The sequence below is a fragment of the Schistocerca nitens genome, unplaced genomic scaffold (genome assembly GCF_023898315.1).
Source record: "Schistocerca nitens isolate TAMUIC-IGC-003100 unplaced genomic scaffold, iqSchNite1.1 HiC_scaffold_199, whole genome shotgun sequence".
Classification (NCBI taxonomy): Eukaryota; Metazoa; Arthropoda; class Insecta; order Orthoptera; family Acrididae; genus Schistocerca; species Schistocerca nitens.
Genome location: NW_026045740.1, coordinates 1 through 22,408, shown reverse-complemented (window position 1 = coordinate 22,408; position 22,408 = coordinate 1). Strand labels below are relative to the sequence as shown.

Genomic DNA, 22,408 nt, shown 5'->3' with positions numbered 1-22,408 from the left:
AGGTAGTTTGAAAATTGGGCTGGCAGGGGTAGCGACATAATAACAAAAAAAAATGGAAGGCAGCCAACAGCACCCGGGTTTCCCAGGCGGTCACCCATCCAAGTACTAACCGGGCCCGATGATGCTTAACTTCGGTGATCGGACGAGAACCGGTGTATTCATCATGGTATGGCCGTTGGCGCTCATCTAATGTAGGAGCACGGCAGAATCCGCGTTCGGCTTTTCTCCCAACACACAAAATGTTAGTTTTCGACCGCATTTGACGAAAGCACTTCCTTCCGCAACAGCCAGTTCCTCGAGGACGGCGCGGGGGGCGCGCCCGGCGTCCCAGCAGAGCGACGGCCGAATTAGCGGGCGCACCGCCGCGTGTGTGAGACGCACTGCTGCTCGTTGCACCTCCTGTCATTCGCTGCGCGCGTGCAGCCTTCGAGACTAGCGGAGGACGCATCTTGTCCCTGGTGTCCAGCGGAGGGCCTGTGCGTGGTGTGGCAGTGTCGTGCTGGAGGGCGCCACTGGTAGCATGTGGGCTTCCTCGCCTCGCCTCGCCTCGCGTCGCCTCGCCTCGCCTCACACCAGGTGTGTGCGTAGTTTGCAGTGCATTCGCACCATTCCCATCCCTGTCCCCGTCCCCGTCCCGACTTGTCCCGACTTTGCTCGACTGCCGCTCGCTGCCGCTCGGGTCGTGGTCCATATGACAGCGCAAGCACGACAAACGTCTGCGGGACGAGACGAGACGAGACGACTAAGGAATAAATTCGTGATTACAAAAAATTGGAACTCTACACTCCTACACAAAAATAGGCGGTGACGTGTTTCAGAAATCACCTGCCGATTCGTACTGTTTTGTCGTTTTCAAAGTCTTCTTGGCAAACTTGGTTAGCACATTCTCCCTCAAACTGAGTTAATTACTGCATTTTCGTACCATTACAGTAGTGTAAAAGGCTTAAGGAAGCATCTTTGTCACAACAGAAAGGTAGTTTGAAAATTGGGCTGGCAGGGGTAGCGACATAATAACAAAAAAAAATGGAAGGCAGCCAACAGCACCCGGGTTTCCCAGGCGGTCACCCATCCAAGTACTAACCGGGCCCGATGATGCTTAACTTCGGTGATCGGACGAGAACCGGTGTATTCATCATGGTATGGCCGTTGGCGCTCATCTAATGTAGGAGCACGGCAGAATCCGCGTTCGGCTTTTCTCCCAACACACAAAATGTTAGTTTTCGACCGCATTTGACGAAAGCACTTCCTTCCGCAACAGCCAGTTCCTCGAGGACGGCGCGGGGGGCGCGCCCGGCGTCCCAGCAGAGCGACGGCCGAATTAGCGGGCGCACCGCCGCGTGTGTGACACGCACTGCTGCTCGTTGCACCTCCTGTCATTCGCTGCGCGCGTGCAGCCTTCGACACTAGCGGAGGACGCATCTTGTCCCTGGTGTCCAGCGGAGGGCCTGTGCGTGGTGTGGCAGTGTCGTGCTGGAGGGCGCCACTGGTAGCATGTGGGCTTCCTCGCCTCGCCTCGCCTCGCGTCGCCTCGCCTCGCCTCACACCAGGTGTGTGCGTAGTTTGCAGTGCATTCGCACCATTCCCATCCCTGTCCCCGTCCCCGTCCCGACTTGTCCCGACTTTGCTCGACTGCCGCTCGCTGCCGCTCGGGTCGTGGTCCATATGACAGCGCAAGCACGACAAACGTCTGCGGGACGAGACGAGACGAGACGACTAAGGAATAAATTCGTGATTACAAAAAATTGGAACTCTACACTCCTACACAAAAATAGGCGGTGACGTGTTTCAGAAATCACCTGCCGATTCGTACTGTTTTGTCGTTTTCAAAGTCTTCTTGGCAAACTTGGTTAGCACATTCTCCCTCAAACTGAGTTAATTACTGCATTTTCGTACCATTACAGTAGTGTAAAAGGCTTAAGGAAGCATCTTTGTCACAACAGAAAGGTAGTTTGAAAATTGGGCTGGCAGGGGTAGCGACATAATAACAAAAAAAAATGGAAGGCAGCCAACAGCACCCGGGTTTCCCAGGCGGTCACCCATCCAAGTACTAACCGGGCCCGATGATGCTTAACTTCGGTGATCGGACGAGAACCGGTGTATTCATCATGGTATGGCCGTTGGCGCTCATCTAATGTAGGAGCACGGCAGAATCCGCGTTCGGCTTTTCTCCCAACACACAAAATGTTAGTTTTCGACCGCATTTGACGAAAGCACTTCCTTCCGCAACAGCCAGTTCCTCGAGGACGGCGCGGGGGGCGCGCCCGGCGTCCCAGCAGAGCGACGGCCGAATTAGCGGGCGCACCGCCGCGTGTGTGAGACGCACTGCTGCTCGTTGCACCTCCTGTCATTCGCTGCGCGCGTGCAGCCTTCGACACTAGCGGAGGACGCATCTTGTCCCTGGTGTCCAGCGGAGGGCCTGTGCGTGGTGTGGCAGTGTCGTGCTGGAGGGCGCCACTGGTAGCATGTGGGCTTCCTCGCCTCGCCTCGCCTCGCGTCGCCTCGCCTCGCCTCACACCAGGTGTGTGCGTAGTTTGCAGTGCATTCGCACCATTCCCATCCCTGTCCCCGTCCCCGTCCCGACTTGTCCCGACTTTGCTCGACTGCCGCTCGCTGCCGCTCGGGTCGTGGTCCATATGACAGCGCAAGCACGACAAACGTCTGCGGGACGAGACGAGACGAGACGACTAAGGAATAAATTCGTGATTACAAAAAATTGGAACTCTACACTCCTACACAAAAATAGGCGGTGACGTGTTTCAGAAATCACCTGCCGATTCGTACTGTTTTGTCGTTTTCAAAGTCTTCTTGGCAAACTTGGTTAGCACATTCTCCCTCAAACTGAGTTAATTACTGCATTTTCGTACCATTACAGTAGTGTAAAAGGCTTAAGGAAGCATCTTTGTCACAACAGAAAGGTAGTTTGAAAATTGGGCTGGCAGGGGTAGCGACATAATAACAAAAAAAAATGGAAGGCAGCCAACAGCACCCGGGTTTCCCAGGCGGTCACCCATCCAAGTACTAACCGGGCCCGATGATGCTTAACTTCGGTGATCGGACGAGAACCGGTGTATTCATCATGGTATGGCCGTTGGCGCTCATCTAATGTAGGAGCACGGCAGAATCCGCGTTCGGCTTTTCTCCCAACACACAAAATGTTAGTTTTCGACCGCATTTGACGAAAGCACTTCCTTCCGCAACAGCCAGTTCCTCGAGGACGGCGCGGGGGGCGCGCCCGGCGTCCCAGCAGAGCGACGGCCGAATTAGCGGGCGCACCGCCGCGTGTGTGAGACGCACTGCTGCTCGTTGCACCTCCTGTCATTCGCTGCGCGCGTGCAGCCTTCGAGACTAGCGGAGGACGCATCTTGTCCCTGGTGTCCAGCGGAGGGCCTGTGCGTGGTGTGGCAGTGTCGTGCTGGAGGGCGCCACTGGTAGCATGTGGGCTTCCTCGCCTCGCCTCGCCTCGCGTCGCCTCGCCTCGCCTCACACCAGGTGTGTGCGTAGTTTGCAGTGCATTCGCACCATTCCCATCCCTGTCCCCGTCCCCGTCCCGACTTGTCCCGACTTTGCTCGACTGCCGCTCGCTGCCGCTCGGGTCGTGGTCCATATGACAGCGCAAGCACGACAAACGTCTGCGGGACGAGACGAGACGAGACGACTAAGGAATAAATTCGTGATTACAAAAAATTGGAACTCTACACTCCTACACAAAAATAGGCGGTGACGTGTTTCAGAAATCACCTGCCGATTCGTACTGTTTTGTCGTTTTCAAAGTCTTCTTGGCAAACTTGGTTAGCACATTCTCCCTCAAACTGAGTTAATTACTGCATTTTCGTACCATTACAGTAGTGTAAAAGGCTTAAGGAAGCATCTTTGTCACAACAGAAAGGTAGTTTGAAAATTGGGCTGGCAGGGGTAGCGACATAATAACAAAAAAAAATGGAAGGCAGCCAACAGCACCCGGGTTTCCCAGGCGGTCACCCATCCAAGTACTAACCGGGCCCGATGATGCTTAACTTCGGTGATCGGACGAGAACCGGTGTATTCATCATGGTATGGCCGTTGGCGCTCATCTAATGTAGGAGCACGGCAGAATCCGCGTTCGGCTTTTCTCCCAACACACAAAATGTTAGTTTTCGACCGCATTTGACGAAAGCACTTCCTTCCGCAACAGCCAGTTCCTCGAGGACGGCGCGGGGGGCGCGCCCGGCGTCCCAGCAGAGCGACGGCCGAATTAGCGGGCGCACCGCCGCGTGTGTGACACGCACTGCTGCTCGTTGCACCTCCTGTCATTCGCTGCGCGCGTGCAGCCTTCGAGACTAGCGGAGGACGCATCTTGTCCCTGGTGTCCAGCGGAGGGCCTGTGCGTGGTGTGGCAGTGTCGTGCTGGAGGGCGCCACTGGTAGCATGTGGGCTTCCTCGCCTCGCCTCGCCTCGCGTCGCCTCGCCTCGCCTCACACCAGGTGTGTGCGTAGTTTGCAGTGCATTCGCACCATTCCCATCCCTGTCCCCGTCCCCGTCCCGACTTGTCCCGACTTTGCTCGACTGCCGCTCGCTGCCGCTCGGGTCGTGGTCCATATGACAGCGCAAGCACGACAAACGTCTGCGGGACGAGACGAGACGAGACGACTAAGGAATAAATTCGTGATTACAAAAAATTGGAACTCTACACTCCTACACAAAAATAGGCGGTGACGTGTTTCAGAAATCACCTGCCGATTCGTACTGTTTTGTCGTTTTCAAAGTCTTCTTGGCAAACTTGGTTAGCACATTCTCCCTCAAACTGAGTTAATTACTGCATTTTCGTACCATTACAGTAGTGTAAAAGGCTTAAGGAAGCATCTTTGTCACAACAGAAAGGTAGTTTGAAAATTGGGCTGGCAGGGGTAGCGACATAATAACAAAAAAAAATGGAAGGCAGCCAACAGCACCCGGGTTTCCCAGGCGGTCACCCATCCAAGTACTAACCGGGCCCGATGATGCTTAACTTCGGTGATCGGACGAGAACCGGTGTATTCATCATGGTATGGCCGTTGGCGCTCATCTAATGTAGGAGCACGGCAGAATCCGCGTTCGGCTTTTCTCCCAACACACAAAATGTTAGTTTTCGACCGCATTTGACGAAAGCACTTCCTTCCGCAACAGCCAGTTCCTCGAGGACGGCGCGGGGGGCGCGCCCGGCGTCCCAGCAGAGCGACGGCCGAATTAGCGGGCGCACCGCCGCGTGTGTGACACGCACTGCTGCTCGTTGCACCTCCTGTCATTCGCTGCGCGCGTGCAGCCTTCGACACTAGCGGAGGACGCATCTTGTCCCTGGTGTCCAGCGGAGGGCCTGTGCGTGGTGTGGCAGTGTCGTGCTGGAGGGCGCCACTGGTAGCATGTGGGCTTCCTCGCCTCGCCTCGCCTCGCGTCGCCTCGCCTCGCCTCACACCAGGTGTGTGCGTAGTTTGCAGTGCATTCGCACCATTCCCATCCCTGTCCCCGTCCCCGTCCCGACTTGTCCCGACTTTGCTCGACTGCCGCTCGCTGCCGCTCGGGTCGTGGTCCATATGACAGCGCAAGCACGACAAACGTCTGCGGGACGAGACGAGACGAGACGACTAAGGAATAAATTCGTGATTACAAAAAATTGGAACTCTACACTCCTACACAAAAATAGGCGGTGACGTGTTTCAGAAATCACCTGCCGATTCGTACTGTTTTGTCGTTTTCAAAGTCTTCTTGGCAAACTTGGTTAGCACATTCTCCCTCAAACTGAGTTAATTACTGCATTTTCGTACCATTACAGTAGTGTAAAAGGCTTAAGGAAGCATCTTTGTCACAACAGAAAGGTAGTTTGAAAATTGGGCTGGCAGGGGTAGCGACATAATAACAAAAAAAAATGGAAGGCAGCCAACAGCACCCGGGTTTCCCAGGCGGTCACCCATCCAAGTACTAACCGGGCCCGATGATGCTTAACTTCGGTGATCGGACGAGAACCGGTGTATTCATCATGGTATGGCCGTTGGCGCTCATCTAATGTAGGAGCACGGCAGAATCCGCGTTCGGCTTTTCTCCCAACACACAAAATGTTAGTTTTCGACCGCATTTGACGAAAGCACTTCCTTCCGCAACAGCCAGTTCCTCGAGGACGGCGCGGGGGGCGCGCCCGGCGTCCCAGCAGAGCGACGGCCGAATTAGCGGGCGCACCGCCGCGTGTGTGACACGCACTGCTGCTCGTTGCACCTCCTGTCATTCGCTGCGCGCGTGCAGCCTTCGAGACTAGCGGAGGACGCATCTTGTCCCTGGTGTCCAGCGGAGGGCCTGTGCGTGGTGTGGCAGTGTCGTGCTGGAGGGCGCCACTGGTAGCATGTGGGCTTCCTCGCCTCGCCTCGCCTCGCGTCGCCTCGCCTCGCCTCACACCAGGTGTGTGCGTAGTTTGCAGTGCATTCGCACCATTCCCATCCCTGTCCCCGTCCCCGTCCCGACTTGTCCCGACTTTGCTCGACTGCCGCTCGCTGCCGCTCGGGTCGTGGTCCATATGACAGCGCAAGCACGACAAACGTCTGCGGGACGAGACGAGACGAGACGACTAAGGAATAAATTCGTGATTACAAAAAATTGGAACTCTACACTCCTACACAAAAATAGGCGGTGACGTGTTTCAGAAATCACCTGCCGATTCGTACTGTTTTGTCGTTTTCAAAGTCTTCTTGGCAAACTTGGTTAGCACATTCTCCCTCAAACTGAGTTAATTACTGCATTTTCGTACCATTACAGTAGTGTAAAAGGCTTAAGGAAGCATCTTTGTCACAACAGAAAGGTAGTTTGAAAATTGGGCTGGCAGGGGTAGCGACATAATAACAAAAAAAAATGGAAGGCAGCCAACAGCACCCGGGTTTCCCAGGCGGTCACCCATCCAAGTACTAACCGGGCCCGATGATGCTTAACTTCGGTGATCGGACGAGAACCGGTGTATTCATCATGGTATGGCCGTTGGCGCTCATCTAATGTAGGAGCACGGCAGAATCCGCGTTCGGCTTTTCTCCCAACACACAAAATGTTAGTTTTCGACCGCATTTGACGAAAGCACTTCCTTCCGCAACAGCCAGTTCCTCGAGGACGGCGCGGGGGGCGCGCCCGGCGTCCCAGCAGAGCGACGGCCGAATTAGCGGGCGCACCGCCGCGTGTGTGACACGCACTGCTGCTCGTTGCACCTCCTGTCATTCGCTGCGCGCGTGCAGCCTTCGACACTAGCGGAGGACGCATCTTGTCCCTGGTGTCCAGCGGAGGGCCTGTGCGTGGTGTGGCAGTGTCGTGCTGGAGGGCGCCACTGGTAGCATGTGGGCTTCCTCGCCTCGCCTCGCCTCGCGTCGCCTCGCCTCGCCTCACACCAGGTGTGTGCGTAGTTTGCAGTGCATTCGCACCATTCCCATCCCTGTCCCCGTCCCCGTCCCGACTTGTCCCGACTTTGCTCGACTGCCGCTCGCTGCCGCTCGGGTCGTGGTCCATATGACAGCGCAAGCACGACAAACGTCTGCGGGACGAGACGAGACGAGACGACTAAGGAATAAATTCGTGATTACAAAAAATTGGAACTCTACACTCCTACACAAAAATAGGCGGTGACGTGTTTCAGAAATCACCTGCCGATTCGTACTGTTTTGTCGTTTTCAAAGTCTTCTTGGCAAACTTGGTTAGCACATTCTCCCTCAAACTGAGTTAATTACTGCATTTTCGTACCATTACAGTAGTGTAAAAGGCTTAAGGAAGCATCTTTGTCACAACAGAAAGGTAGTTTGAAAATTGGGCTGGCAGGGGTAGCGACATAATAACAAAAAAAAATGGAAGGCAGCCAACAGCACCCGGGTTTCCCAGGCGGTCACCCATCCAAGTACTAACCGGGCCCGATGATGCTTAACTTCGGTGATCGGACGAGAACCGGTGTATTCATCATGGTATGGCCGTTGGCGCTCATCTAATGTAGGAGCACGGCAGAATCCGCGTTCGGCTTTTCTCCCAACACACAAAATGTTAGTTTTCGACCGCATTTGACGAAAGCACTTCCTTCCGCAACAGCCAGTTCCTCGAGGACGGCGCGGGGGGCGCGCCCGGCGTCCCAGCAGAGCGACGGCCGAATTAGCGGGCGCACCGCCGCGTGTGTGAGACGCACTGCTGCTCGTTGCACCTCCTGTCATTCGCTGCGCGCGTGCAGCCTTCGAGACTAGCGGAGGACGCATCTTGTCCCTGGTGTCCAGCGGAGGGCCTGTGCGTGGTGTGGCAGTGTCGTGCTGGAGGGCGCCACTGGTAGCATGTGGGCTTCCTCGCCTCGCCTCGCCTCGCGTCGCCTCGCCTCGCCTCACACCAGGTGTGTGCGTAGTTTGCAGTGCATTCGCACCATTCCCATCCCTGTCCCCGTCCCCGTCCCGACTTGTCCCGACTTTGCTCGACTGCCGCTCGCTGCCGCTCGGGTCGTGGTCCATATGACAGCGCAAGCACGACAAACGTCTGCGGGACGAGACGAGACGAGACGACTAAGGAATAAATTCGTGATTACAAAAAATTGGAACTCTACACTCCTACACAAAAATAGGCGGTGACGTGTTTCAGAAATCACCTGCCGATTCGTACTGTTTTGTCGTTTTCAAAGTCTTCTTGGCAAACTTGGTTAGCACATTCTCCCTCAAACTGAGTTAATTACTGCATTTTCGTACCATTACAGTAGTGTAAAAGGCTTAAGGAAGCATCTTTGTCACAACAGAAAGGTAGTTTGAAAATTGGGCTGGCAGGGGTAGCGACATAATAACAAAAAAAAATGGAAGGCAGCCAACAGCACCCGGGTTTCCCAGGCGGTCACCCATCCAAGTACTAACCGGGCCCGATGATGCTTAACTTCGGTGATCGGACGAGAACCGGTGTATTCATCATGGTATGGCCGTTGGCGCTCATCTAATGTAGGAGCACGGCAGAATCCGCGTTCGGCTTTTCTCCCAACACACAAAATGTTAGTTTTCGACCGCATTTGACGAAAGCACTTCCTTCCGCAACAGCCAGTTCCTCGAGGACGGCGCGGGGGGCGCGCCCGGCGTCCCAGCAGAGCGACGGCCGAATTAGCGGGCGCACCGCCGCGTGTGTGACACGCACTGCTGCTCGTTGCACCTCCTGTCATTCGCTGCGCGCGTGCAGCCTTCGACACTAGCGGAGGACGCATCTTGTCCCTGGTGTCCAGCGGAGGGCCTGTGCGTGGTGTGGCAGTGTCGTGCTGGAGGGCGCCACTGGTAGCATGTGGGCTTCCTCGCCTCGCCTCGCCTCGCGTCGCCTCGCCTCGCCTCACACCAGGTGTGTGCGTAGTTTGCAGTGCATTCGCACCATTCCCATCCCTGTCCCCGTCCCCGTCCCGACTTGTCCCGACTTTGCTCGACTGCCGCTCGCTGCCGCTCGGGTCGTGGTCCATATGACAGCGCAAGCACGACAAACGTCTGCGGGACGAGACGAGACGAGACGACTAAGGAATAAATTCGTGATTACAAAAAATTGGAACTCTACACTCCTACACAAAAATAGGCGGTGACGTGTTTCAGAAATCACCTGCCGATTCGTACTGTTTTGTCGTTTTCAAAGTCTTCTTGGCAAACTTGGTTAGCACATTCTCCCTCAAACTGAGTTAATTACTGCATTTTCGTACCATTACAGTAGTGTAAAAGGCTTAAGGAAGCATCTTTGTCACAACAGAAAGGTAGTTTGAAAATTGGGCTGGCAGGGGTAGCGACATAATAACAAAAAAAAATGGAAGGCAGCCAACAGCACCCGGGTTTCCCAGGCGGTCACCCATCCAAGTACTAACCGGGCCCGATGATGCTTAACTTCGGTGATCGGACGAGAACCGGTGTATTCATCATGGTATGGCCGTTGGCGCTCATCTAATGTAGGAGCACGGCAGAATCCGCGTTCGGCTTTTCTCCCAACACACAAAATGTTAGTTTTCGACCGCATTTGACGAAAGCACTTCCTTCCGCAACAGCCAGTTCCTCGAGGACGGCGCGGGGGGCGCGCCCGGCGTCCCAGCAGAGCGACGGCCGAATTAGCGGGCGCACCGCCGCGTGTGTGAGACGCACTGCTGCTCGTTGCACCTCCTGTCATTCGCTGCGCGCGTGCAGCCTTCGACACTAGCGGAGGACGCATCTTGTCCCTGGTGTCCAGCGGAGGGCCTGTGCGTGGTGTGGCAGTGTCGTGCTGGAGGGCGCCACTGGTAGCATGTGGGCTTCCTCGCCTCGCCTCGCCTCGCGTCGCCTCGCCTCGCCTCACACCAGGTGTGTGCGTAGTTTGCAGTGCATTCGCACCATTCCCATCCCTGTCCCCGTCCCCGTCCCGACTTGTCCCGACTTTGCTCGACTGCCGCTCGCTGCCGCTCGGGTCGTGGTCCATATGACAGCGCAAGCACGACAAACGTCTGCGGGACGAGACGAGACGAGACGACTAAGGAATAAATTCGTGATTACAAAAAATTGGAACTCTACACTCCTACACAAAAATAGGCGGTGACGTGTTTCAGAAATCACCTGCCGATTCGTACTGTTTTGTCGTTTTCAAAGTCTTCTTGGCAAACTTGGTTAGCACATTCTCCCTCAAACTGAGTTAATTACTGCATTTTCGTACCATTACAGTAGTGTAAAAGGCTTAAGGAAGCATCTTTGTCACAACAGAAAGGTAGTTTGAAAATTGGGCTGGCAGGGGTAGCGACATAATAACAAAAAAAAATGGAAGGCAGCCAACAGCACCCGGGTTTCCCAGGCGGTCACCCATCCAAGTACTAACCGGGCCCGATGATGCTTAACTTCGGTGATCGGACGAGAACCGGTGTATTCATCATGGTATGGCCGTTGGCGCTCATCTAATGTAGGAGCACGGCAGAATCCGCGTTCGGCTTTTCTCCCAACACACAAAATGTTAGTTTTCGACCGCATTTGACGAAAGCACTTCCTTCCGCAACAGCCAGTTCCTCGAGGACGGCGCGGGGGGCGCGCCCGGCGTCCCAGCAGAGCGACGGCCGAATTAGCGGGCGCACCGCCGCGTGTGTGACACGCACTGCTGCTCGTTGCACCTCCTGTCATTCGCTGCGCGCGTGCAGCCTTCGACACTAGCGGAGGACGCATCTTGTCCCTGGTGTCCAGCGGAGGGCCTGTGCGTGGTGTGGCAGTGTCGTGCTGGAGGGCGCCACTGGTAGCATGTGGGCTTCCTCGCCTCGCCTCGCCTCGCGTCGCCTCGCCTCGCCTCACACCAGGTGTGTGCGTAGTTTGCAGTGCATTCGCACCATTCCCATCCCTGTCCCCGTCCCCGTCCCGACTTGTCCCGACTTTGCTCGACTGCCGCTCGCTGCCGCTCGGGTCGTGGTCCATATGACAGCGCAAGCACGACAAACGTCTGCGGGACGAGACGAGACGAGACGACTAAGGAATAAATTCGTGATTACAAAAAATTGGAACTCTACACTCCTACACAAAAATAGGCGGTGACGTGTTTCAGAAATCACCTGCCGATTCGTACTGTTTTGTCGTTTTCAAAGTCTTCTTGGCAAACTTGGTTAGCACATTCTCCCTCAAACTGAGTTAATTACTGCATTTTCGTACCATTACAGTAGTGTAAAAGGCTTAAGGAAGCATCTTTGTCACAACAGAAAGGTAGTTTGAAAATTGGGCTGGCAGGGGTAGCGACATAATAACAAAAAAAAATGGAAGGCAGCCAACAGCACCCGGGTTTCCCAGGCGGTCACCCATCCAAGTACTAACCGGGCCCGATGATGCTTAACTTCGGTGATCGGACGAGAACCGGTGTATTCATCATGGTATGGCCGTTGGCGCTCATCTAATGTAGGAGCACGGCAGAATCCGCGTTCGGCTTTTCTCCCAACACACAAAATGTTAGTTTTCGACCGCATTTGACGAAAGCACTTCCTTCCGCAACAGCCAGTTCCTCGAGGACGGCGCGGGGGGCGCGCCCGGCGTCCCAGCAGAGCGACGGCCGAATTAGCGGGCGCACCGCCGCGTGTGTGAGACGCACTGCTGCTCGTTGCACCTCCTGTCATTCGCTGCGCGCGTGCAGCCTTCGACACTAGCGGAGGACGCATCTTGTCCCTGGTGTCCAGCGGAGGGCCTGTGCGTGGTGTGGCAGTGTCGTGCTGGAGGGCGCCACTGGTAGCATGTGGGCTTCCTCGCCTCGCCTCGCCTCGCGTCGCCTCGCCTCGCCTCACACCAGGTGTGTGCGTAGTTTGCAGTGCATTCGCACCATTCCCATCCCTGTCCCCGTCCCCGTCCCGACTTGTCCCGACTTTGCTCGACTGCCGCTCGCTGCCGCTCGGGTCGTGGTCCATATGACAGCGCAAGCACGACAAACGTCTGCGGGACGAGACGAGACGAGACGACTAAGGAATAAATTCGTGATTACAAAAAATTGGAACTCTACACTCCTACACAAAAATAGGCGGTGACGTGTTTCAGAAATCACCTGCCGATTCGTACTGTTTTGTCGTTTTCAAAGTCTTCTTGGCAAACTTGGTTAGCACATTCTCCCTCAAACTGAGTTAATTACTGCATTTTCGTACCATTACAGTAGTGTAAAAGGCTTAAGGAAGCATCTTTGTCACAACAGAAAGGTAGTTTGAAAATTGGGCTGGCAGGGGTAGCGACATAATAACAAAAAAAAATGGAAGGCAGCCAACAGCACCCGGGTTTCCCAGGCGGTCACCCATCCAAGTACTAACCGGGCCCGATGATGCTTAACTTCGGTGATCGGACGAGAACCGGTGTATTCATCATGGTATGGCCGTTGGCGCTCATCTAATGTAGGAGCACGGCAGAATCCGCGTTCGGCTTTTCTCCCAACACACAAAATGTTAGTTTTCGACCGCATTTGACGAAAGCACTTCCTTCCGCAACAGCCAGTTCCTCGAGGACGGCGCGGGGGGCGCGCCCGGCGTCCCAGCAGAGCGACGGCCGAATTAGCGGGCGCACCGCCGCGTGTGTGACACGCACTGCTGCTCGTTGCACCTCCTGTCATTCGCTGCGCGCGTGCAGCCTTCGACACTAGCGGAGGACGCATCTTGTCCCTGGTGTCCAGCGGAGGGCCTGTGCGTGGTGTGGCAGTGTCGTGCTGGAGGGCGCCACTGGTAGCATGTGGGCTTCCTCGCCTCGCCTCGCCTCGCGTCGCCTCGCCTCGCCTCACACCAGGTGTGTGCGTAGTTTGCAGTGCATTCGCACCATTCCCATCCCTGTCCCCGTCCCCGTCCCGACTTGTCCCGACTTTGCTCGACTGCCGCTCGCTGCCGCTCGGGTCGTGGTCCATATGACAGCGCAAGCACGACAAACGTCTGCGGGACGAGACGAGACGAGACGACTAAGGAATAAATTCGTGATTACAAAAAATTGGAACTCTACACTCCTACACAAAAATAGGCGGTGACGTGTTTCAGAAATCACCTGCCGATTCGTACTGTTTTGTCGTTTTCAAAGTCTTCTTGGCAAACTTGGTTAGCACATTCTCCCTCAAACTGAGTTAATTACTGCATTTTCGTACCATTACAGTAGTGTAAAAGGCTTAAGGAAGCATCTTTGTCACAACAGAAAGGTAGTTTGAAAATTGGGCTGGCAGGGGTAGCGACATAATAACAAAAAAAAATGGAAGGCAGCCAACAGCACCCGGGTTTCCCAGGCGGTCACCCATCCAAGTACTAACCGGGCCCGATGATGCTTAACTTCGGTGATCGGACGAGAACCGGTGTATTCATCATGGTATGGCCGTTGGCGCTCATCTAATGTAGGAGCACGGCAGAATCCGCGTTCGGCTTTTCTCCCAACACACAAAATGTTAGTTTTCGACCGCATTTGACGAAAGCACTTCCTTCCGCAACAGCCAGTTCCTCGAGGACGGCGCGGGGGGCGCGCCCGGCGTCCCAGCAGAGCGACGGCCGAATTAGCGGGCGCACCGCCGCGTGTGTGAGACGCACTGCTGCTCGTTGCACCTCCTGTCATTCGCTGCGCGCGTGCAGCCTTCGACACTAGCGGAGGACGCATCTTGTCCCTGGTGTCCAGCGGAGGGCCTGTGCGTGGTGTGGCAGTGTCGTGCTGGAGGGCGCCACTGGTAGCATGTGGGCTTCCTCGCCTCGCCTCGCCTCGCGTCGCCTCGCCTCGCCTCACACCAGGTGTGTGCGTAGTTTGCAGTGCATTCGCACCATTCCCATCCCTGTCCCCGTCCCCGTCCCGACTTGTCCCGACTTTGCTCGACTGCCGCTCGCTGCCGCTCGGGTCGTGGTCCATATGACAGCGCAAGCACGACAAACGTCTGCGGGACGAGACGAGACGAGACGACTAAGGAATAAATTCGTGATTACAAAAAATTGGAACTCTACACTCCTACACAAAAATAGGCGGTGACGTGTTTCAGAAATCACCTGCCGATTCGTACTGTTTTGTCGTTTTCAAAGTCTTCTTGGCAAACTTGGTTAGCACATTCTCCCTCAAACTGAGTTAATTACTGCATTTTCGTACCATTACAGTAGTGTAAAAGGCTTAAGGAAGCATCTTTGTCACAACAGAAAGGTAGTTTGAAAATTGGGCTGGCAGGGGTAGCGACATAATAACAAAAAAAAATGGAAGGCAGCCAACAGCACCCGGGTTTCCCAGGCGGTCACCCATCCAAGTACTAACCGGGCCCGATGATGCTTAACTTCGGTGATCGGACGAGAACCGGTGTATTCATCATGGTATGGCCGTTGGCGCTCATCTAATGTAGGAGCACGGCAGAATCCGCGTTCGGCTTTTCTCCCAACACACAAAATGTTAGTTTTCGACCGCATTTGACGAAAGCACTTCCTTCCGCAACAGCCAGTTCCTCGAGGACGGCGCGGGGGGCGCGCCCGGCGTCCCAGCAGAGCGACGGCCGAATTAGCGGGCGCACCGCCGCGTGTGTGACACGCACTGCTGCTCGTTGCACCTCCTGTCATTCGCTGCGCGCGTGCAGCCTTCGACACTAGCGGAGGACGCATCTTGTCCCTGGTGTCCAGCGGAGGGCCTGTGCGTGGTGTGGCAGTGTCGTGCTGGAGGGCGCCACTGGTAGCATGTGGGCTTCCTCGCCTCGCCTCGCCTCGCGTCGCCTCGCCTCGCCTCACACCAGGTGTGTGCGTAGTTTGCAGTGCATTCGCACCATTCCCATCCCTGTCCCCGTCCCCGTCCCGACTTGTCCCGACTTTGCTCGACTGCCGCTCGCTGCCGCTCGGGTCGTGGTCCATATGACAGCGCAAGCACGACAAACGTCTGCGGGACGAGACGAGACGAGACGACTAAGGAATAAATTCGTGATTACAAAAAATTGGAACTCTACACTCCTACACAAAAATAGGCGGTGACGTGTTTCAGAAATCACCTGCCGATTCGTACTGTTTTGTCGTTTTCAAAGTCTTCTTGGCAAACTTGGTTAGCACATTCTCCCTCAAACTGAGTTAATTACTGCATTTTCGTACCATTACAGTAGTGTAAAAGGCTTAAGGAAGCATCTTTGTCACAACAGAAAGGTAGTTTGAAAATTGGGCTGGCAGGGGTAGCGACATAATAACAAAAAAAAATGGAAGGCAGCCAACAGCACCCGGGTTTCCCAGGCGGTCACCCATCCAAGTACTAACCGGGCCCGATGATGCTTAACTTCGGTGATCGGACGAGAACCGGTGTATTCATCATGGTATGGCCGTTGGCGCTCATCTAATGTAGGAGCACGGCAGAATCCGCGTTCGGCTTTTCTCCCAACACACAAAATGTTAGTTTTCGACCGCATTTGACGAAAGCACTTCCTTCCGCAACAGCCAGTTCCTCGAGGACGGCGCGGGGGGCGCGCCCGGCGTCCCAGCAGAGCGACGGCCGAATTAGCGGGCGCACCGCCGCGTGTGTGACACGCACTGCTGCTCGTTGCACCTCCTGTCATTCGCTGCGCGCGTGCAGCCTTCGACACTAGCGGAGGACGCATCTTGTCCCTGGTGTCCAGCGGAGGGCCTGTGCGTGGTGTGGCAGTGTCGTGCTGGAGGGCGCCACTGGTAGCATGTGGGCTTCCTCGCCTCGCCTCGCCTCGCGTCGCCTCGCCTCGCCTCACACCAGGTGTGTGCGTAGTTTGCAGTGCATTCGCACCATTCCCATCCCTGTCCCCGTCCCCGTCCCGACTTGTCCCGACTTTGCTCGACTGCCGCTCGCTGCCGCTCGGGTCGTGGTCCATATGACAGCGCAAGCACGACAAACGTCTGCGGGACGAGACGAGACGAGACGACTAAGGAATAAATTCGTGATTACAAAAAATTGGAACTCTACACTCCTACACAAAAATAGGCGGTGACGTGTTTCAGAAATCACCTGCCGATTCGTACTGTTTTGTCGTTTTCAAAGTCTTCTTGGCAAACTTGGTTAGCACATTCTCCCTCAAACTGAGTTAATTACTGCATTTTCGTACCATTACAGTAGTGTAAAAGGCTTAAGGAAGCATCTTTGTCACAACAGAAAGGTAGTTTGAAAATTGGGCTGGCAGGGGTAGCGACATAATAACAAAAAAAAATGGAAGGCAGCCAACAGCACCCGGGTTTCCCAGGCGGTCACCCATCCAAGTACTAACCGGGCCCGATGATGCTTAACTTCGGTGATCGGACGAGAACCGGTGTATTCATCATGGTATGGCCGTTGGCGCTCATCTAATGTAGGAGCACGGCAGAATCCGCGTTCGGCTTTTCTCCCAACACACAAAATGTTAGTTTTCGACCGCATTTGACGAAAGCACTTCCTTCCGCAACAGCCAGTTCCTCGAGGACGGCGCGGGGGGCGCGCCCGGCGTCCCAGCAGAGCGACGGCCGAATTAGCGGGCGCACCGCCGCGTGTGTGAGACGCACTGCTGCTCGTTGCACCTCCTGTCATTCGCTGCGCGCGTGCAGCCTTCGAGACTAGCGGAGGACGCATCTTGTCCCTGGTGTCCAGCGGAGGGCCTGTGCGTGGTGTGGCAGTGTCGTGCTGGAGGGCGCCACTGGTAGCATGTGGGCTTCCTCGCCTCGCCTCGCCTCGCGTCGCCTCGCCTCGCCTCACACCAGGTGTGTGCGTAGTTTGCAGTGCATTCGCACCATTCCCATCCCTGTCCCCGTCCCCGTCCCGACTTGTCCCGACTTTGCTCGACTGCCGCTCGCTGCCGCTCGGGTCGTGGTCCATATGACAGCGCAAGCACGACAAACGTCTGCGGGACGAGACGAGACGAGACGACTAAGGAATAAATTCGTGATTACAAAAAATTGGAACTCTACACTCCTACACAAAAATAGGCGGTGACGTGTTTCAGAAATCACCTGCCGATTCGTACTGTTTTGTCGTTTTCAAAGTCTTCTTGGCAAACTTGGTTAGCACATTCTCCCTCAAACTGAGTTAATTACTGCATTTTCGTACCATTACAGTAGTGTAAAAGGCTTAAGGAAGCATCTTTGTCACAACAGAAAGGTAGTTTGAAAATTGGGCTGGCAGGGGTAGCGACATAATAACAAAAAAAAATGGAAGGCAGCCAACAGCACCCGGGTTTCCCAGGCGGTCACCCATCCAAGTACTAACCGGGCCCGATGATGCTTAACTTCGGTGATCGGACGAGAACCGGTGTATTCATCATGGTATGGCCGTTGGCGCTCATCTAATGTAGGAGCACGGCAGAATCCGCGTTCGGCTTTTCTCCCAACACACAAAATGTTAGTTTTCGACCGCATTTGACGAAAGCACTTCCTTCCGCAACAGCCAGTTCCTCGAGGACGGCGCGGGGGGCGCGCCCGGCGTCCCAGCAGAGCGACGGCCGAATTAGCGGGCGCACCGCCGCGTGTGTGAGACGCACTGCTGCTCGTTGCACCTCCTGTCATTCGCTGCGCGCGTGCAGCCTTCGACACTAGCGGAGGACGCATCTTGTCCCTGGTGTCCAGCGGAGGGCCTGTGCGTGGTGTGGCAGTGTCGTGCTGGAGGGCGCCACTGGTAGCATGTGGGCTTCCTCGCCTCGCCTCGCCTCGCGTCGCCTCGCCTCGCCTCACACCAGGTGTGTGCGTAGTTTGCAGTGCATTCGCACCATTCCCATCCCTGTCCCCGTCCCCGTCCCGACTTGTCCCGACTTTGCTCGACTGCCGCTCGCTGCCGCTCGGGTCGTGGTCCATATGACAGCGCAAGCACGACAAACGTCTGCGGGACGAGACGAGACGAGACGACTAAGGAATAAATTCGTGATTACAAAAAATTGGAACTCTACACTCCTACACAAAAATAGGCGGTGACGTGTTTCAGAAATCACCTGCCGATTCGTACTGTTTTGTCGTTTTCAAAGTCTTCTTGGCAAACTTGGTTAGCACATTCTCCCTCAAACTGAGTTAATTACTGCATTTTCGTACCATTACAGTAGTGTAAAAGGCTTAAGGAAGCATCTTTGTCACAACAGAAAGGTAGTTTGAAAATTGGGCTGGCAGGGGTAGCGACATAATAACAAAAAAAAATGGAAGGCAGCCAACAGCACCCGGGTTTCCCAGGCGGTCACCCATCCAAGTACTAACCGGGCCCGATGATGCTTAACTTCGGTGATCGGACGAGAACCGGTGTATTCATCATGGTATGGCCGTTGGCGCTCATCTAATGTAGGAGCACGGCAGAATCCGCGTTCGGCTTTTCTCCCAACACACAAAATGTTAGTTTTCGACCGCATTTGACGAAAGCACTTCCTTCCGCAACAGCCAGTTCCTCGAGGACGGCGCGGGGGGCGCGCCCGGCGTCCCAGCAGAGCGACGGCCGAATTAGCGGGCGCACCGCCGCGTGTGTGACACGCACTGCTGCTCGTTGCACCTCCTGTCATTCGCTGCGCGCGTGCAGCCTTCGACACTAGCGGAGGACGCATCTTGTCCCTGGTGTCCAGCGGAGGGCCTGTGCGTGGTGTGGCAGTGTCGTGCTGGAGGGCGCCACTGGTAGCATGTGGGCTTCCTCGCCTCGCCTCGCCTCGCGTCGCCTCGCCTCGCCTCACACCAGGTGTGTGCGTAGTTTGCAGTGCATTCGCACCATTCCCATCCCTGTCCCCGTCCCCGTCCCGACTTGTCCCGACTTTGCTCGACTGCCGCTCGCTGCCGCTCGGGTCGTGGTCCATATGACAGCGCAAGCACGACAAACGTCTGCGGGACGAGACGAGACGAGACGACTAAGGAATAAATTCGTGATTACAAAAAATTGGAACTCTACACTCCTACACAAAAATAGGCGGTGACGTGTTTCAGAAATCACCTGCCGATTCGTACTGTTTTGTCGTTTTCAAAGTCTTCTTGGCAAACTTGGTTAGCACATTCTCCCTCAAACTGAGTTAATTACTGCATTTTCGTACCATTACAGTAGTGTAAAAGGCTTAAGGAAGCATCTTTGTCACAACAGAAAGGTAGTTTGAAAATTGGGCTGGCAGGGGTAGCGACATAATAACAAAAAAAAATGGAAGGCAGCCAACAGCACCCGGGTTTCCCAGGCGGTCACCCATCCAAGTACTAACCGGGCCCGATGATGCTTAACTTCGGTGATCGGACGAGAACCGGTGTATTCATCATGGTATGGCCGTTGGCGCTCATCTAATGTAGGAGCACGGCAGAATCCGCGTTCGGCTTTTCTCCCAACACACAAAATGTTAGTTTTCGACCGCATTTGACGAAAGCACTTCCTTCCGCAACAGCCAGTTCCTCGAGGACGGCGCGGGGGGCGCGCCCGGCGTCCCAGCAGAGCGACGGCCGAATTAGCGGGCGCACCGCCGCGTGTGTGACACGCACTGCTGCTCGTTGCACCTCCTGTCATTCGCTGCGCGCGTGCAGCCTTCGACACTAGCGGAGGACGCATCTTGTCCCTGGTGTCCAGCGGAGGGCCTGTGCGTGGTGTGGCAGTGTCGTGCTGGAGGGCGCCACTGGTAGCATGTGGGCTTCCTCGCCTCGCCTCGCCTCGCGTCGCCTCGCCTCGCCTCACACCAGGTGTGTGCGTAGTTTGCAGTGCATTCGCACCATTCCCATCCCTGTCCCCGTCCCCGTCCCGACTTGTCCCGACTTTGCTCGACTGCCGCTCGCTGCCGCTCGGGTCGTGGTCCATATGACAGCGCAAGCACGACAAACGTCTGCGGGACGAGACGAGACGAGACGACTAAGGAATAAATTCGTGATTACAAAAAATTGGAACTCTACACTCCTACACAAAAATAGGCGGTGACGTGTTTCAGAAATCACCTGCCGATTCGTACTGTTTTGTCGTTTTCAAAGTCTTCTTGGCAAACTTGGTTAGCACATTCTCCCTCAAACTGAGTTAATTACTGCATTTTCGTACCATTACAGTAGTGTAAAAGGCTTAAGGAAGCATCTTTGTCACAACAGAAAGGTAGTTTGAAAATTGGGCTGGCAGGGGTAGCGACATAATAACAAAAAAAAATGGAAGGCAGCCAACAGCACCCGGGTTTCCCAGGCGGTCACCCATCCAAGTACTAACCGGGCCCGATGATGCTTAACTTCGGTGATCGGACGAGAACCGGTGTATTCATCATGGTATGGCCGTTGGCGCTCATCTAATGTAGGAGCACGGCAGAATCCGCGTTCGGCTTTTCTCCCAACACACAAAATGTTAGTTTTCGACCGCATTTGACGAAAGCACTTCCTTCCGCAACAGCCAGTTCCTCGAGGACGGCGCGGGGGGCGCGCCCGGCGTCCCAGCAGAGCGACGGCCGAATTAGCGGGCGCACCGCCGCGTGTGTGAGACGCACTGCTGCTCGTTGCACCTCCTGTCATTCGCTGCGCGCGTGCAGCCTTCGAGACTAGCGGAGGACGCATCTTGTCCCTGGTGTCCAGCGGAGGGCCTGTGCGTGGTGTGGCAGTGTCGTGCTGGAGGGCGCCACTGGTAGCATGTGGGCTTCCTCGCCTCGCCTCGCCTCGCGTCGCCTCGCCTCGCCTCACACCAGGTGTGTGCGTAGTTTGCAGTGCATTCGCACCATTCCCATCCCTGTCCCCGTCCCCGTCCCGACTTGTCCCGACTTTGCTCGACTGCCGCTCGCTGCCGCTCGGGTCGTGGTCCATATGACAGCGCAAGCACGACAAACGTCTGCGGGACGAGACGAGACGAGACGACTAAGGAATAAATTCGTGATTACAAAAAATTGGAACTCTACACTCCTACACAAAAATAGGCGGTGACGTGTTTCAGAAATCACCTGCCGATTCGTACTGTTTTGTCGTTTTCAAAGTCTTCTTGGCAAACTTGGTTAGCACATTCTCCCTCAAACTGAGTTAATTACTGCATTTTCGTACCATTACAGTAGTGTAAAAGGCTTAAGGAAGCATCTTTGTCACAACAGAAAGGTAGTTTGAAAATTGGGCTGGCAGGGGTAGCGACATAATAACAAAAAAAAATGGAAGGCAGCCAACAGCACCCGGGTTTCCCAGGCGGTCACCCATCCAAGTACTAACCGGGCCCGATGATGCTTAACTTCGGTGATCGGACGAGAACCGGTGTATTCATCATGGTATGGCCGTTGGCGCTCATCTAATGTAGGAGCACGGCAGAATCCGCGTTCGGCTTTTCTCCCAACACACAAAATGTTAGTTTTCGACCGCATTTGACGAAAGCACTTCCTTCCGCAACAGCCAGTTCCTCGAGGACGGCGCGGGGGGCGCGCCCGGCGTCCCAGCAGAGCGACGGCCGAATTAGCGGGCGCACCGCCGCGTGTGTGAGACGCACTGCTGCTCGTTGCACCTCCTGTCATTCGCTGCGCGCGTGCAGCCTTCGAGACTAGCGGAGGACGCATCTTGTCCCTGGTGTCCAGCGGAGGGCCTGTGCGTGGTGTGGCAGTGTCGTGCTGGAGGGCGCCACTGGTAGCATGTGGGCTTCCTCGCCTCGCCTCGCCTCGCGTCGCCTCGCCTCGCCTCACACCAGGTGTGTGCGTAGTTTGCAGTGCATTCGCACCATTCCCATCCCTGTCCCCGTCCCCGTCCCGACTTGTCCCGACTTTGCTCGACTGCCGCTCGCTGCCGCTCGGGTCGTGGTCCATATGACAGCGCAAGCACGACAAACGTCTGCGGGACGAGACGAGACGAGACGACTAAGGAATAAATTCGTGATTACAAAAAATTGGAACTCTACACTCCTACACAAAAATAGGCGGTGACGTGTTTCAGAAATCACCTGCCGATTCGTACTGTTTTGTCGTTTTCAAAGTCTTCTTGGCAAACTTGGTTAGCACATTCTCCCTCAAACTGAGTTAATTACTGCATTTTCGTACCATTACAGTAGTGTAAAAGGCTTAAGGAAGCATCTTTGTCACAACAGAAAGGTAGTTTGAAAATTGGGCTGGCAGGGGTAGCGACATAATAACAAAAAAAAATGGAAGGCAGCCAACAGCACCC

General features: G+C 55.3%; 23 non-coding genes across 23 annotated transcripts; all 23 read right to left on the bottom strand.

Moving 5' to 3' along the window:
* Positions 1-61: 61 nt before the first annotated feature.
* Positions 62-180, bottom strand: LOC126220550 (5S ribosomal RNA). The gene has a single exon (XR_007542931.1). It is a non-coding gene; the product is annotated as a 5S ribosomal RNA (ribosomal RNA).
* Positions 181-1,032: 852 nt separating this feature from the next.
* LOC126220549 (5S ribosomal RNA) lies at positions 1,033-1,151 on the bottom strand. The gene has a single exon (XR_007542930.1). It is a non-coding gene; the product is annotated as a 5S ribosomal RNA (ribosomal RNA).
* Positions 1,152-2,003: 852 nt separating this feature from the next.
* On the bottom strand, positions 2,004-2,122 carry LOC126220548 (5S ribosomal RNA). The gene has a single exon (XR_007542929.1). It is a non-coding gene; the product is annotated as a 5S ribosomal RNA (ribosomal RNA).
* Positions 2,123-2,974: 852 nt separating this feature from the next.
* On the bottom strand, positions 2,975-3,093 carry LOC126220547 (5S ribosomal RNA). Its single transcript, XR_007542928.1, has one exon. It is a non-coding gene; the product is annotated as a 5S ribosomal RNA (ribosomal RNA).
* Positions 3,094-3,945: 852 nt separating this feature from the next.
* On the bottom strand, positions 3,946-4,064 carry LOC126220546 (5S ribosomal RNA). The gene has a single exon (XR_007542927.1). It is a non-coding gene; the product is annotated as a 5S ribosomal RNA (ribosomal RNA).
* Positions 4,065-4,916: 852 nt separating this feature from the next.
* LOC126220545 (5S ribosomal RNA) lies at positions 4,917-5,035 on the bottom strand. The gene has a single exon (XR_007542926.1). It is a non-coding gene; the product is annotated as a 5S ribosomal RNA (ribosomal RNA).
* An 852-nt stretch (positions 5,036-5,887) lies between these two features.
* LOC126220544 (5S ribosomal RNA) lies at positions 5,888-6,006 on the bottom strand. Its single transcript, XR_007542925.1, has one exon. It is a non-coding gene; the product is annotated as a 5S ribosomal RNA (ribosomal RNA).
* An 852-nt stretch (positions 6,007-6,858) lies between these two features.
* On the bottom strand, positions 6,859-6,977 carry LOC126220542 (5S ribosomal RNA). The gene has a single exon (XR_007542924.1). It is a non-coding gene; the product is annotated as a 5S ribosomal RNA (ribosomal RNA).
* An 852-nt stretch (positions 6,978-7,829) lies between these two features.
* On the bottom strand, positions 7,830-7,948 carry LOC126220540 (5S ribosomal RNA). Its single transcript, XR_007542922.1, has one exon. It is a non-coding gene; the product is annotated as a 5S ribosomal RNA (ribosomal RNA).
* Positions 7,949-8,800: 852 nt separating this feature from the next.
* Positions 8,801-8,919, bottom strand: LOC126220539 (5S ribosomal RNA). Its single transcript, XR_007542921.1, has one exon. It is a non-coding gene; the product is annotated as a 5S ribosomal RNA (ribosomal RNA).
* Positions 8,920-9,771: 852 nt separating this feature from the next.
* On the bottom strand, positions 9,772-9,890 carry LOC126220538 (5S ribosomal RNA). Its single transcript, XR_007542920.1, has one exon. It is a non-coding gene; the product is annotated as a 5S ribosomal RNA (ribosomal RNA).
* Positions 9,891-10,742: 852 nt separating this feature from the next.
* On the bottom strand, positions 10,743-10,861 carry LOC126220537 (5S ribosomal RNA). The gene has a single exon (XR_007542919.1). It is a non-coding gene; the product is annotated as a 5S ribosomal RNA (ribosomal RNA).
* An 852-nt stretch (positions 10,862-11,713) lies between these two features.
* On the bottom strand, positions 11,714-11,832 carry LOC126220536 (5S ribosomal RNA). Its single transcript, XR_007542918.1, has one exon. It is a non-coding gene; the product is annotated as a 5S ribosomal RNA (ribosomal RNA).
* Positions 11,833-12,684: 852 nt separating this feature from the next.
* Positions 12,685-12,803, bottom strand: LOC126220535 (5S ribosomal RNA). The gene has a single exon (XR_007542917.1). It is a non-coding gene; the product is annotated as a 5S ribosomal RNA (ribosomal RNA).
* Positions 12,804-13,655: 852 nt separating this feature from the next.
* Positions 13,656-13,774, bottom strand: LOC126220534 (5S ribosomal RNA). Its single transcript, XR_007542916.1, has one exon. It is a non-coding gene; the product is annotated as a 5S ribosomal RNA (ribosomal RNA).
* Positions 13,775-14,626: 852 nt separating this feature from the next.
* LOC126220533 (5S ribosomal RNA) lies at positions 14,627-14,745 on the bottom strand. The gene has a single exon (XR_007542915.1). It is a non-coding gene; the product is annotated as a 5S ribosomal RNA (ribosomal RNA).
* Positions 14,746-15,597: 852 nt separating this feature from the next.
* LOC126220531 (5S ribosomal RNA) lies at positions 15,598-15,716 on the bottom strand. Its single transcript, XR_007542914.1, has one exon. It is a non-coding gene; the product is annotated as a 5S ribosomal RNA (ribosomal RNA).
* Positions 15,717-16,568: 852 nt separating this feature from the next.
* LOC126220530 (5S ribosomal RNA) lies at positions 16,569-16,687 on the bottom strand. Its single transcript, XR_007542913.1, has one exon. It is a non-coding gene; the product is annotated as a 5S ribosomal RNA (ribosomal RNA).
* An 852-nt stretch (positions 16,688-17,539) lies between these two features.
* Positions 17,540-17,658, bottom strand: LOC126220564 (5S ribosomal RNA). The gene has a single exon (XR_007542944.1). It is a non-coding gene; the product is annotated as a 5S ribosomal RNA (ribosomal RNA).
* An 852-nt stretch (positions 17,659-18,510) lies between these two features.
* Positions 18,511-18,629, bottom strand: LOC126220563 (5S ribosomal RNA). The gene has a single exon (XR_007542943.1). It is a non-coding gene; the product is annotated as a 5S ribosomal RNA (ribosomal RNA).
* Positions 18,630-19,481: 852 nt separating this feature from the next.
* Positions 19,482-19,600, bottom strand: LOC126220553 (5S ribosomal RNA). Its single transcript, XR_007542934.1, has one exon. It is a non-coding gene; the product is annotated as a 5S ribosomal RNA (ribosomal RNA).
* An 852-nt stretch (positions 19,601-20,452) lies between these two features.
* Positions 20,453-20,571, bottom strand: LOC126220541 (5S ribosomal RNA). The gene has a single exon (XR_007542923.1). It is a non-coding gene; the product is annotated as a 5S ribosomal RNA (ribosomal RNA).
* An 852-nt stretch (positions 20,572-21,423) lies between these two features.
* LOC126220529 (5S ribosomal RNA) lies at positions 21,424-21,542 on the bottom strand. The gene has a single exon (XR_007542912.1). It is a non-coding gene; the product is annotated as a 5S ribosomal RNA (ribosomal RNA).
* Between the last annotated feature and the right edge of the window lie 866 nt (positions 21,543-22,408).